The sequence below is a fragment of the Sarcophilus harrisii genome, chromosome 2, assembly GCF_902635505.1.
Source record: "Sarcophilus harrisii chromosome 2, mSarHar1.11, whole genome shotgun sequence".
Taxonomy (NCBI): Eukaryota; Metazoa; Chordata; class Mammalia; order Dasyuromorphia; family Dasyuridae; genus Sarcophilus; species Sarcophilus harrisii.
In genome coordinates this window covers 149,713,888-149,729,183 of record NC_045427.1, presented here as the reverse complement: position 1 = coordinate 149,729,183, position 15,296 = coordinate 149,713,888, and the positions used below count along the sequence as shown (strand labels likewise).

General features: G+C 36.3%; 1 long non-coding RNA gene across 1 annotated transcript; it reads left to right on the top strand.

The window, feature by feature from the left end:
* Positions 1-9,332: 9,332 nt before the first annotated feature.
* LOC116421448 lies at positions 9,333-14,948 on the top strand. Its single transcript, XR_004231815.1, has 2 exons — positions 9,333-9,547; positions 13,858-14,948. It is a non-coding gene; the product is annotated as an uncharacterized LOC116421448 (long non-coding RNA).
* Positions 14,949-15,296: the final 348 nt, after the last annotated feature.

The window sequence follows — 15,296 nt, the reverse complement described above, 5'->3', positions numbered from 1 at the left end:
ATTTATTATTATGATCTGTGATCAGTAATCTTCAAAGTTGCTATAGTAATTATTTTGGAGTACCATGAATCAACCCCATATAAGACAGTGAACATGTCTGCTGACTGCTCTGCTGACCAGCCTTTCCCCTATCTCTCTCCCTCTCCTATGGTCTCCCTTTTTCCTGAGACACAGAAATCTGGAAATCAGGTCAATTGATAACCCTATAATGGCTTCTAACTGTTCAAATAAAAGTTAAAGTTAATCCATGGGTAAATTTCACCACTGTCTTATTTTAAGATATTGCCACAGACATCCCAACCACTATCCTGATCAGTCAGTAGCCATCAATATCAAGGCAAGACTGTCCACCATTATGGATTACTACTCACTAGCAATAAAATATTATTATTATCATTATTTGGGGTAAGGCAATTGGGACACAACTAATAAATGTTAAGTGTCTCAGGCTGGATTTGAATTTAGGTCCTCCTGACTCCAGGACTGATGCTCTATCTGCTGGACCATCTAGCTGCCCCACAATAAAGTATTTTTAATGAAGTTATGTACATTTTTTTTTATTCAAAACTCTATAGAATACTTAAAAGATTACAGAAGAGTGTGGACATAACTTTTATATGCACTAGGAAACCAAAAATTTTGTGTGACTTGCTTTATTGTGGTAGCTGGGAATTGAACCCACAATATCTCCAAGGTATACCTCTGTTTGTCAGGGCTGGTTCCCTGGTATTTCTGATTCTAAGTTCGCCACCATCTATGCACCATGCCACATGTTTTTTGCATTTAATATAGAGCATAGCACTTCTGGGGTTACTGGAGACTTTCTTTAACCAAAAGTTAGGTTATAAGGCCATTAGAAGCTATATGCTTTTGGTCTTTTTAAAACTGAAGCTGGCTGCCAGGGTGCTCCAAGAAACAAGAAATAGTTGCACAAGGTTTGGAATATGTATCATGATTTCACCATTCCTTCTCTTCTCTCTGATTCTGGGGTGTTGTGGTTCCTCTTCATTTGCAACATTTTAAAGAAAAAAAAAATCAGTTATTACTAAATAGTTGGGCCGTGCCAGTTAGGTCCAAGGAAGCACTGGTTTTAAAAATGTTTCTAGTTAGGTTTGCAGGGAGAACAAAGACGGTCTGTGAATTCCTGGATTCCAGTTCTTTGGCACAGGAGAAAAAAGGCAAATTTGGATTGGGATGAGTGATGTCTTTCTTTAACTGGATTTTGGGAGGCAGTTTTGGCTTAAATGTTTAGGAAGTACTTGAACTATGCTTATTAAAATCTGTATTTTCATTATTTCAGCTCAAAGAGGTCAGGAGCCTCTTGTGAAAAAGAAGGGAAGGTTAAAACAACAGCTGTTTCTCTCCTTTCTTCTCTATTTCTGTTTCTATTTTCATCCCTCTTGAGTTCTTCTTTACTGCTGTAGGGAGAGAGACTTAACTTTGCCGAAAGCAGAAAGCAGAAAGCAGAAAGACAGCCAGATTTGGACTTAGAAGATGTGTTCCTATATGATGTCATTTTGTTTTTCTTAGAGTAATAAGGACAACAACTATTGGCTACATAGATTTGTCCAAATCAATCAATATCATATTTATGTGTATTTTATTTCATTGATATTTATATCTAAACTTAAGTGGTTTAAACAACTAAATAAAACTCTAAATCAGAAGGTCACCATATCTTTCCTTTCCCAGACCTTTTCCATGCACTATTACAGACCTCCATTACTCCTTAGATATTCCTTCAATATTCACCAGAGTAATTTAAAACAGATCTGCCATCATCTCCCACTTAACCTTCTTCCAGCATTTTAAAGCTCATTAGGGCTTAAGAAATGATTCATCAAGTCGTACAAGACCTTTGAAACTTTCTAACTTGTAATGCTTTCTTTAAGATACATGCTTGCTCTATTCATTCTTGCTTCTCTGGGACACTTTAGGACTCTGAGGAAAATAATATTTAAAGAGGACTTATCTTGTTTCTATAAACTGCGTCTGTTTTAAAAGTTGTATTGGGAGAGACAGAGACAGAAAGACAGGGAGAAAAAAACAGAATGACAGAGAAACACAATGACATAGAGACAGAGACAGAAAAAAACAGAAACAGGGAGATTTGATTTTAGATAATAGTCAAATATGAGGGTGGAAGATATAAGAAATACAGAGATAACCTGGCTTAGCAGATAGACAGACTGCTAGATTTAAAGTCAGGAAGAGCTTGGTTCAAATTCTACCATAAACAATCCCCTTAATTTCTCTGAGTTTGTATGATAATAATAATAACAATGATAATGATTATTATATCTATGTTTGATAACATATATTCGTTATTAGGAATAATAATTATTATAATGAAACAGACTCAGAAGTTGTGACAATTATGATGATGATGATGATGATGATGATGATGATGATGATGATACTTAACCTACAGGGCTGTTTTGAAAATTAAAACACATTAAAGGGCTGTATAAATGTCTTGATGATGATGATGAATGTAGTCATGATATCAGGGAGATGTGGAAGTAACCGGCCTGATTGGCTTTCTTTTTGCTGAGTTATTTCCATCTTGTCTGATTCTTTGGGACCCCATTTGGGGTTTTCCTGGCAAAGCTTCACAGAGGCACTCATGACTGTATCCTGCAATACAGTCATACTTTTTACACTTGGTCCCTACCCATCCCCATCCCTCCTCCTCTGCCCAGAAAATGCCTGATGTGCATTCCAACAGGAGTCATCTTCCTGACTTTGGACCCTGCTCATTGTTTTCCACATGAACTCTTTCTCTCCGGGCAGCTGGGGAATCAACTTTTGTGAGAAATGTCTTGTGCAGGAAATAACTAAAAATGTCCAGGAAATAATCTTTGTTATCATAGTAGAAATTGTTCTAGTCATCTTTAAATCAAGGAAAAATATGAACTTCTTTAGATACTGTGTTCTATCATTAAAAAAAAAAAAAGTATCCTTCCTGCAACTAAAACCATGATTTTCAGCAGAATTATGAGGATAGAAAAGAAACATCTCTTATCAGAGGAAAAAATAATGATTAGATGATTGTGTGTGTATGCATACATGTGTGCTTGCCCCTGGATGCACAGTCAGCTCTTATTGCTATGAATAGAAAGTCTGATTCACCCAGTGAGGGTGCTTGCAATTTCATGCATGTTGCTAAAGTTCCATATGCTTATTCCCTAGGCAAAAATTCAGACTTTTCTTTGAGGTCCCCATAACTGACTGTTTTAAATGCTTCGAGCCTTATCAACTATCTTTTCTTCAAAGAAGATAAACTAGGTCAAAGAAGAGAGACAGAAGGAAGCCAAGGAACCTGAGAAATCTAACTGATGGAGTTTTAGTAGTTCTGGCCCAAGAAATGTGTTAGCATTGCTCTGGTGTGTGTGTGTGTGTGTGTGTGTGTGTGTGTGTTGTGTGTAAGGAGGGAGACCATGTACAGTTTTAGAATCCTTCAGTGAATGGGCCAGAAAGACTTTGGGAGACAATGTAGTGTAATACACTGATGTAAACTACATTGGTTTCCCAAAGTATTTTGAAAGTGCTCACAAAAGCAGAAAGGATAAACTGAGCCATGTGGACCCTTTATGAAGGGATAGATTATGGTTGTGCTTTGCAAGAGACTAAGTGCACAGCACAACAGAGCTATTGTGTGACCAGAGTATTCATATTGAAAATAAAATATTAGCTGGGTGGTCTTGAATAATGAAGGCATTTTATGACTCCAGCAAAGCATATGTATAGCTGACTGATCCACAGATTACATTTACAAAGTCTGGGAGCATACCAGCAGCCAAGGGGTGAAGCAGGCTGGGGTAAAGGTTTAGCATAAAAGAGCCGCTGATCAAAGGCCCTCAGGAGGACTAAAGAGCTGTTTATCTGTGACCTAGGAATACAATAGCACTAGGAATACAATTTCTTTGAAAAATAGGACTTGTTTCCAAGAGGGTCCTTACACAGACAGACTTCAGAGAGACCGGCTCAATCCTAGACCTACAGGGAAACCAGAAAGCAAGAACAACAAGGAAAAGTTGTGAATAGTTTGGGAAGCAGCCTGACCTCCTGGCCTGAGCACTGTCCAGGGAGTTGGAAGCTGGGAGGCAGAATCCCCAGTCTAGACATGTGTCCTTGGACAAGTCATCTAATTGGCTTGTTGGGAGGGATCATGATAACTAATTTTGATATTACAGGGTTTTAGGGGAAGATTGATTGTGAAAATATGGATTGCTTAATAACATTTTAGTCTGTGGGCAATTATTTAGAGGCTGGAAAATCTTGCTAAGAATTCAAGGGAGAATTCAGATGGTAAATGCTTCCTATTTCTCTACCTTTCTTGCAATCGTATCTTGCGGTTCTCTTTGCCATCCTCCACCCCTAGCCCAATCAAGGATGGAGGCTGGATTCTAAACTGATCTCAATTTTTTCATTCTGATATCATCTATGAACCAGACTTTGGGTCAATCAATTAAGTAATCCACAAGCATATACTGATGTCTATATAGTGTTATGCAGTGGAGAAAAATTAAAATGAAACAGTCCTCACCATCAAGGAGTTCCTATTCTAAGGGAGAGAAAATATGTTTATACATAAGCTTATACAAAATATATGCAAGGATTTATTATTTTTATTTCTTTCCTATCAGCTGGAGAAATCAGGAAAAGTTCCATATAGGGAGTAACATTTGAGCTGAATTGTGGAAAAAAATAAATGTTTAAACAAAAGTAAGGAGGAAGGAATGGAGGAGTCAGTCTGAGGGCCATGGGAAGAGGGATTTGGAAATTGTTCTAGTCAAGAATTCTATCAGATGACATCATTTTTATCATCATCAAATATAGAACACCCACAGGATGATTCAAATTTTATAAAACTCCAGTGGATGATCTGTATGAAGGAATTTAATTTTTAAAATGCAATTAGCAACAAAATTAATGTGTCATAGCCACACAAAAGCACAATGCTTAAATGACCATAGGAATTGGTTTCTTCTATTTCTCAGTCTGAGCTCTTCAAATGGTAGCTGGAAACTAGTAAACAAGGGAGGTGGGCTGCACCTGTCATAGCTTTTCAGTGGATTAAGCAGAACTGGGGTCATTGTCTCAAGCTGTCACTCTTTCATCTTCCCCAAGCATGGCCCCCAACAGGGTCTCCTTTTAACGCTGGGACAGATATTTATTTACTGATTTGTCACAAAATGCTTCACTGTGTAGAATGATTGGGATTATCAGCAGCATGTTAGGTTAAAAAAAAAAAAAAACCCTTGTAGTTTTGTGATTTAAAATCTCCACTGAAATTTGAACAGTTGGATGCAAGAGAGTTTCGCAGTGGGAAGAGCTCAAACTGCTTCATTCCTTTGGATAAATTATTGTCTCATATTAATCTAAAGTTGCAGTAAGTAGCTGGCTATATTCTTAAAATGATATGGAAACCAATAGTATTTTCTCCTTTAGATTTTATTCCTTGTTACATTGGCGATTTTATTTTTGGAATGCCACCAAAACTGAATTTTCTGAAGACTTGCCTAGGTTTTTTTTGGATTTCTAAATTTTCTGCCTTCCAGTTCACTCAACTGAATGTCATAGAATCACAGGATAAGATATGATATGACTTTCATTTCTACCCTTTCCTCTACATAGGACTGTATTTGTTCGATAATGTCTTAAATTTTATAACATTTTACACTTAATAAAACATTTTCATATATGTAATTTGACTTGATTCCCACAATAACACTATGAGATAGACAAGGAAAGCATTATGTTATCTCCATTTTATTTGAAAGATGAAGAAACTGTCTCAGAGAGGGTAAATGACATGTATGAGGTCATGCATCTGGAAATTGTTGCCATGTCTGACTCCAATTCCAGTGGGTTTTTTTTTCATAACTTTTTTTCCAGGATAAGTAAAACTTTGAATTAAACTTCTTTTAGACTAAGTCATTTCAGTTTTGTTTTTTTTTAGCTTCTTCATAGTTCCTATATCCTATTTATTCATTTGTTCATGAATGCATGTATTCATGCATATGTATTTCAGTATTTTAAAATGTCATTGCCTTTTTTTTTATATCAGTCACTTTACAATATAACCTCCTTGAACCTTCCTTTGTAAAAAAAAAAAAAAAAAAAGAAAGAAAGAAAAATTAAATCAATTGATGTTGAGCTTGTGTTTGATAGCATATGAAATATTCCTTACTCACAATCCCAATCATCTGAGAAGGAAGTAGTCACTTTCTGTTCCCAAGATCCAAGTCTAGCCATTGAAGTCAAACTGAATTTGGTTACTTTTTGATATTATCTTTTAACTTACATTATTATGAATTAATTACATAATTAAATACATAATTATGATTGTTTTTTAATTAATTACATAAGTATGAATGAATCAATAAATTTTTAAAGCACCTATTATATTTCAGGCACTATTATGTTCTAGGTGATGTGGTTATAAGGCAAAAATGAAACACTCTCTGCCCTCAAAAAGTTTATACTCTGGAGAGTAGGGAATGAGGAGAGAAAACACACACACACACACACACACACACACACACACACAGAGAGAAACAAAATAAAAACAAGGTAATGAGAGCAGGGGGGGAGAGTCCATGGTACTAGAAGCTGGGGGAATCAGGAAAAACTTAGGTAAAAGATGATGTCTAAGCTGAGTTTTGAACTAAAGTAGGAATTCTAATAGCTACAACTAAGGAGAGATTACATTCCAGATGTTAGGTACAGCTAATGAAAAGAAATAAATATGGGAAATGTAGTGTCATATATGAGAAACAATAATGAAGATGATTTGCATATGACTGAGAGTATGTAGGGTAAAATATAATAAAGCTGGAAAGGTAGGTTGGGGCTAGATTGTGAAGGACTTTAAATGACAAATTGAGAAGTTTGTATTTGTTTGGGAGCTATTGGAGTTTATAAAGTAGGAAAGAGACATTATCAGACTTCTACTTTAGGAATATCCCTTTGGCAGCAGTATGGATGATGGATTATAGTGGGAAGATACTAGAGGCAAGAACAACAATTAGGAGGCTATTACAATAATCCTGGTGACAGGTGATCAATTCCTGAACTAAAGTAATAGCTGTGAGGAAAAGAGAGGCAGAATAGAGAGATATTCTGAACATAGAGTTGACAAGTCTTGGCAACTATTGGAAATAGTGAGGAAGAATGAGGAGTTTAAGATACTTTTGAAGTTATGAACTTGTGTGACTAGAAAGATAGTAGTGTTCTTGACAGAAATATTGAAGTTTAGAAAAGATATGGATTTTGGGGAAAAGATAATGTCCTCTGTTTTGGAACTATTGAGTTTGACATCTATCTCAAAAGGTCAAATAGGCAGTTGCTAATTGAGGATTAGGGGCAGCTAGCTGGTGAGGTAGAGTGCTGGACTTGGACTCGGGGGAATTCATTTTCCTGAGTTCAAATCTGATCTCAGGTATTCACTGGCTGTGTGACTTTGGGGAAGTCACATAATCCTGTTTGCCTCAGTTTCCTCATCTGTAAAATGAGTTGGAGAAGGAAATGGTAAAGCACTCTACTATCTTTGCCAAGAAAACCCTAAATGGGATTGTGAAGAGCTGGGCATGACTGAAAAATGACTGAACAATTGAGGATTAGTGCTCAAAAAAGAGATTAAGGCTGGATGTATATTCTGAGAGTCATCTCAGTTAAAACTGTAGAACCTGATGAAATCACTTAGTATAAAAAAGAAGCCATGCAATTCCAATAAGTTTGGAATGAAAATGCCAATCACATCCAGAAACTTAATGGGGATCAAAACACAGTATTTTCACCTTTTGTTTATTTGTTTATTCTTTCTTTCCTTTTGGTCTGATTTTTCTTTTATAACATGACATAATATGTTTAAAGAATTGCACATATTTAACCTATATCAGATTGCTTGCTGTCTTGGGAAGAGGGAGATCAGGGAGAGAGGGAGAACAATTTAGAACACAAAGTTTTACAAAAACAAATATTGAAAACTATCTTTATATGTATTTGGAAGAATAAAATAACAATAGTATTTTCAAATATAATTTAAAAAATTTTAAATAAAAAAAAGAAAAAGAACCCATATAATATGGGGTATAATAATAATTAGTATTTATTATTTATCTATTTGGGATAATATTAGATGCTATGAGGGCTAGAGTGGGAAGAATAGAGAAATGAGTTCAGAAATCCCTTCAAAAGTTCAGAAGTTGCCATTTCAAATATTTATAGTTTCTTATGCCAACACAGCTTAAGTTTAACTCTTTCTTGTTCCTTACTCAATCCAACTCTCCTGCTTAGCTTTTCTTAAATTACTGCTAGCATTGTTTGTAGGTGATCTCTCTTAGAGTTAAAGGGAGGTGAATAGTTACTCTCTGTGGCTGGAGATACTGACAATTATTAAAAATGAGATTAGCATTTAAAAGAGACTTTGACCCTATATAGTAAAGAAAAACCAACAATATAAAAAAGGAGACAACTGTCTGAATCTGAGGAAAAATTATCCTTTGGGGATAAATCTTCATACAATATTAATATATTAATATAATATTATATATATAAGGTCCCCTACAAATAGGAATCTTAGGTGAAGGAGCTTTCCCTTGTATAAGACTTTTCCTAACATTGAGGAATTTGTGATCTAATTGTTGGTGTTCAGAGTTCTCTTCTTTGGGGTTTTCTTGACAAAGAAACTGGAATGATTTGACACGTCCTTCTTTAGCTCATTTTACAGATGATAAACTGAGGCAAACAGGAGTAAGTGACTTGCCCAGGATCACACAACCAATGAGTGGCTGAGGCCAGTTTTGAACTCAGGAAGATGTCTTCTTGTCTACAGGTCTGGTATTCTATCCACTGTGCTGTCTAGCTGCTGCAATCTAATCAATGATGCAATAATGATGAATTGGAAATAATTAGTGGATAATATGACATCATATAGTAAGTTTTAAATATGACATAGGTTATAAGATATAGGAGTTTAATGTCAGCTGGAATCCTACTCTGATGTTTTATTATAATGTGAAAGTAACACCAGATCTTTGAAACCAAATCACAGAAGTGAAAGACTGATTTAGAATCTTAATTCTACAGGAAGCCACTCTAACCCCACTTTAATGCCAGTGACTTTCCTCTGCTGACTATCTATAATTTACCCTGTATGTAGTTTATCAAATATACACAGTTGTTTATATATTAGACTGGGAGTTCCTTGAGGGCAGAAACTACAGTTATTTGTACCCTGTAGTTTGTTTAGTTTAGCACAATGTCTGGCACTGAGAAGGTATTAAAGAAATGTTTAATAATTTAGGAATTGATCAGTACTCTCTTCCAAGAAAAAAAAAAGGCAAGTGATGATGAACTTTGTGTCTGTTGTCCAAGGATCAGCACAGCTAACTTTGGAGAGGCCGACCAAAGGGTGATTTTTTTTTCTCTAATTACAGAAATTCTTGAAGATTCTTTATTAAGTCATAGAGACATTGCAATCTGCATTGATGGAGGTAGAATCCACATTGATAAAATCCCGGATACTTGAAGAATTGAGGTAAAGGGATTCAGAGAAGTTAGTGATTAAATAGAGATTTGAACAAGACTTTGAAGTCTGGGAAGAAATTTGAATAGGCCTGGGGTTGTATTTCACTTAGTGTACTAGCAGCAAAGTCTAATCAAAGTTGGGAGTTGGGAAAAAATCTCGCATAAGCCCTCTTTGAAATAGCAACTCAAAGGAACTGAAATAATATGTGAACTCCAGAGAAGTTAGTGCCTATTCAATAGATATTTATTAAGTATCTTCTGTGTGCAAAATACCATGCAGGTGTTGGGAGCACAAAGACAAAAGATAATTCTTGTCCTCTTAGATCTTAACATTTTACTGAGGGGGATAGTGTGGGTTATTATATTAAAAGAAGTCCCTATACTATGCCTTGTGAGCTACATCTGTTTACAATTGCTCTTTGAAAGCTTCAGGTGTTTAGCATTTTCCCTTCATTTTCCTGTGAGCTCTAGGCCTTCAGGGGAAAAAAAAAAGTGGAAATACTGGTATTGGGTGTCAAGGGATGTGAAATACATTTCATTAGTTTTGCACTAAGGGAATTTTATTTTGTGTTTTAAAAGGTGGACATTTAGTAAATATTTAATCATTCAGCAAACTAAAAAAATTAAAACAAACTTTTAAAGTTAACTTTTTTTTTTTACTCAATTTTACTCAAAAATACAAATTTTGTAAAGGGTCCTTTTAAATTAAGTTCATCCTCTTAAAATATATAGCAATGTTTTCAGCTTAATTTTCTTGACTAAAAAATATCTAATTGTACCATATTTCTCCTCTAGCTCAATGCTTTGCCCGTGAAGGGTTAGTGGAGAAGTTTAAGAACTTATCCTTAAAATTTTTAAACTATTAACTTTTTTGTCTTCCCTACCTATGTGGAAGCATATTCAAAACTACCTTTTTAGTTTAAAACTCCAGAATTTTCCCTTCAGTAAAACTGTAAAAGGTCAAGAACAAAGGCTGAAATCTCTTGGCTGTAAAACAAATGTAGAAGGAATAAAATCTCTTGTCTAGTTAAGAACATTGCCTTTCCCACCCCCTGAAGTGATTGGGCTATAACCCAACTAAAGGCAGTGCCCTCTTCTCCATTCAGAAAGGATTAAGATATTGATCATACAGAAGGAAGCCCTTTTAATCCTTGCAGAAAGGATTAAGATATTGATCACAGGAAGGAAGCCTTTTCAATCCTGGAGGGGGGTGATCAAGGAAGGAATTCAATAGCTCTGGTAATTTTAGCAGAAGATCAAGAGACTATTGTTTGTTGACACCAAAACTGGATTTTAACATAGCATGTTACTTTTTTTTTTCTTTAATATGGCTAAAAGGTGACATGTGACCTTTTTCTTATTTAAAATTCCTATGCATGTTACTTCTGTTTGTCTTCATATAGAAAGATGTCCAAGAGCATAAGGGACTATATAATTTTGGATATTTTTCTCTGTAAGCAAGATTCCTAGATTTAGAAAAATGTTTTATCATTTCTGGCAAATGTGCCTAAAATTCAGAGCACAATATACACACATACACATATACACACATACGTACACATATATGTCACTTTTGCCAAAGGCCCAAAGTCATGTAAATTTATGGGCTGAATCATGCAAAATTTCAAAAGGGGAAAATTGCTTAACATAATTTTTTCTTGACCTGGGGCAGCAGCGGGGGGCCTCCTGGTGGTGAGAAGGAGGAGAACAGAGAATCACCCTGTTCTGGATTGAAAGGAGGTAGTACTAAGCAGTAGCATCATCAGAATAGGTGAGTTACTGCTGCAGAGACAGTTTAGAAGAGGGTTCTAAATGAGCCTCAGAATAGGGGGTAACTAGAATATGGCTCTTTTGAACTCCTAAACTACAGCCAACTAAAAGTGGAGAACATAGTAAATACAAAGAAACAGGTAACTGCAGTACCCAGGAGATCCAAGAGACGGAGAAAGCAGAATGTTCACAGAAAGCTCTGGATCCTGGGCAATTCTGTTACACAAGGGGTAGGTGTGTCAGGGGATAGTTAGCACAACCTGTACACACCCCTATGACTAGACTTTGAATTGCCCCATATTTTAACCATAAAGGGAGCTGCTTAAGGCCATTTAATGTGCTCTCTACTGGGACCTTGAAAAAACAAAGAGAATTGCTAGATTTATAGGAAACAGGGAAAATGTGCCAGACTCACGTGAGATGCAGGTTGTATAATGCAGTGTAGACTTGGGGATGGTTGCTTGGGGCCCAAACATAAGCACTGGATGATGAAGAAAGAAACTCTTCATTGATTGGTCTGTTGAATCATTAGGAGCTGAGAACTATTACTTGGAAGGAAATGAATGCCATTCTCTCCAGGAACTTTAAAGAGTAAACTCAATCTCCACCTGTCAAGAGTCATTACCTTTTTTCCCTTTTTAACCTCGTCAAAGCTGGGCACATAGCTGGTGTTTAATAAATGGGTCTGGTTAGTTTGTTTGTTTGACTTTTATTTCGGAATGATGCTTGATTTCTTTGCCTTATTTTTATGGAGGCGATCAGAGTAAGTGTCACACAACTAGTAAGTGTCTAAGACTAGATTTGGATTCAGATCCTCCTGACTTCAGGACTAGTGTTCTATCCACTAGCTACTTCCAGATTGAGGTCCTTTAAAAATATTCTGTAGTCACTTCTCTTAGTGAAAGTGAATTTTTTTATACTGATTTTAAGAGAAGTAGCAGAAGTCATGGGAAAGTTGAGATTTTTAGACCTTTTTAGGCTTGAGAGTGCCTTTTACTTATGATCCAATTTGCAAATTTCTTCTACAATATAAGTTTAAAGTTTTCTTTGATAATGGGTTTATAGATGTAGAGCCGAAAAGGACCTCAGAAATCACCTTATGCAAATTCCTTATTATACAGAGAAGGAAAATGAAGCATAGGGAAATCAAATAATTAGTCCAAAGTCAGGAAGCATAGAGTTCAAGTCATATTTCACACCATTCCACTAACATAGGGCAATATTGCTACTGTTGGCAACAGGGACTTGATTGAGAAGCTTTTGAATAATGTGCCTCAGGAAAAGTGAGCCCCCATCCCTAAAGGCCTCATTTAGCTATCTGCCACATGGAAGAGACTATTGAAAAGAGCCCCCATCCCTGAAGACCTTGTTCAGCTATGGAGCACATGGAGGACCCTAAAGAAAAGTCATTCTTGAAGGCTTCACTCAGCTATGTGGCCCATGGAAAAGTTTGTGGAAAAGAGTCTTCACCCTGAAGATCTTGTGTTTGTGGCACATGGAGAAGCCTGAGGAAAAGGGTCCTTACCCCTGAAGGCCTCTGTCAACTATTTGCTACAAGGCCTTCAGAGATGGCAATAAATCTGCTGTTGGAGCAAGGGGTGAGAGAGGTAGGGAATGGATATTAAGGATAAATTCCTTGGCATGTTCACCTCAAAGTTACTGCTTGGTTTTTTCCTGACTCCAGCTCTGGTGTACTCTCATACTGACTTTGGTCATGAGTGGGATCTTTTTAACTTATTTTATTTTTATTTATTTTTTAATTTTAATTTTATTTAATGTAATTTTTTTTTTTTTTTTTTTTAATGAGTGGGATCTTTAATAGAATCTTGGGATCACTTGAACTTATATGGTTACCAGAGAGAAACAGAGAAACAGGGAGAGTAAAGGATTCAGAAAGATTAAGAGAAAGATTCTTTTCTCTTTCCAAGCAACTTTCTCTTAGGGGCTTGGCAAGAACTTCATTAGATTGGATTGATATTGGAGTGATTGACTTCAGACTAGCTTGTTGAGTTATACATAGATTCAGAGGTGTGTCTAATTCTTTCCACCAATCATGAGATATTTTCTGTGTAATCATGTCTCTATCTAATGATCAAAGTATTTTATTCTTCTCAAATGGAATAAGACCTAGTTTGCTTTTTTGATGAATATATTGATTCAATTGATTTGCCTAGGTCTTCTTTGATTATATTCATGGAATCAGCCTCTTAGCAAATAGTTAAGATGTGTCAGGCATAAGGCTAACCACTAGAAATATTTTATAAATACAAAAAATATGAAATAATCTCAATTCACAATGAGATTACAGTTTATTAATTATATTAATTGGGGAGTAGGTGGAAAATATATATATACACACACACTTCCCCCCCCCCCCCCCCACACACACAAATTAATCAAAAGAAAAAATTATCCCATTTCATTTCCTAAACTCCCAAGAAAAGTTTCAAAAGAATCTTTTAATTCAAAAAATAATTATTAGGGGAACTTCAGTCTTTTTTTTTTTTTTTTTTTTCTATTTCATATATTCTTACGAGTTTCTCATTTCAGACCTTTCTTGAGCTGGCATGATCAATGGCTGGGAGAAGTATGAAGTGGCAAGATCCAGAAGGATTATTTGACACAGGCCCAATTGAAAGGTAAAGGGCTATCATCAATCCACTATGAGATGAGAGCATTTGAATGATCTTAACAGTCTTAATGGTAATTGAGATACTGCAAAGAAAGTCAGATTTTTCTCCATGATTATTAGTGCATACACATAGAGAAAGAAAAGAAAACCAAAAATTAAAAATAATTTAAAAAAATCCAACTTGTAACTCAGAGTTTTAGTGTCCTTTATATTGTGTATGAATTTTCTTTATAGTTATTTTCAGAGCTAGGAGAATCCAAAGTTGGAAGTGGCCCAGGTTTCTCTGGACCTCTCAGAGCCCCTGTTGTCAAGCTTAAGATCAAGTGGCTTAAGATCTTGTTCCAATTGCTTAGAATTATCAGTTGGCATCCAGGTATCTTACAGCTGGTGGGAAAAGAACATTTCCCACAAAGCCAAGTATTCAGGGAAGAGTTGGCAAGGAGTTCCATTAGCTTCTCTTGTGTTTGCTGCTGGGCAGACCACCCTCCTTCCTCACTTAGAACAAGGAGGTTGATGGCTTCCTCCACTTCTGCAGCTGGGGTAAATGGGACTGAATCTAGTGCTGGCATCAGTAATGTTCTCTGGCTGCCAGCCACGTACAGAGGAGGATACCTTTGTGTAGTCAAAGAGTTGGGTTTTTTTTTTTTTTTCAACTTCAGACACTTTGACTAATACGAGCAGGGTTGTAAGCTCAAAAATTTACCACTTAATCACATGGCAGACTTCAGCTCTTACCATTGTTAAACTCTTGAAGGCCGGCGGGCCCATTTTGAGGATGACAGTTTGGAGTTTAAAGAGCAGAAAGGGGCTTTTCTGCTTCAGCTCAGATAATTCCTGAGGGGGCAGCCAGGGACTGGTTCTCAGGCTGTTCATTTATAATTGCTGTAGTTTTGTGGATTTGCCCCTTGACCCTCTTCTTCAGAACACAAGGTAATCCAGGGAGGGACTCATCCACAAAATAGGGAAGGGTCTTTTCTGGGGAAAAAAAAAAAAAGGCAGTTAGAAGAAACCTGAAAAAGGAGATTCTTATGCAATAGACAGACAAAAAAAAATTGCATTAGAGGCTCATAGATGACTTCTGTTACTTTCTTGAGTTTGTTCTTCCTAGAAAGGAAAACATGGACACTACATTAGTATTCATTTATAAAGTTGTTGTTTTGGCTTTCTAGAAAAACCTCTCTCTCTCTCTCTCTCTCTCTCTCTCTCTCTCTCTCTCTCTCTCTCTCTCTCTGTCTCCCTCTCCCTCTCCCTCTCTCTCTCTCCCCCTCTCTCTCTCTCTCTCTTCCTCCCTCCCTTCCTCACTCTTTCTATCATATGTCAGACAGACAGACAGAAATAGAGAGAGAGAAAGAAATGG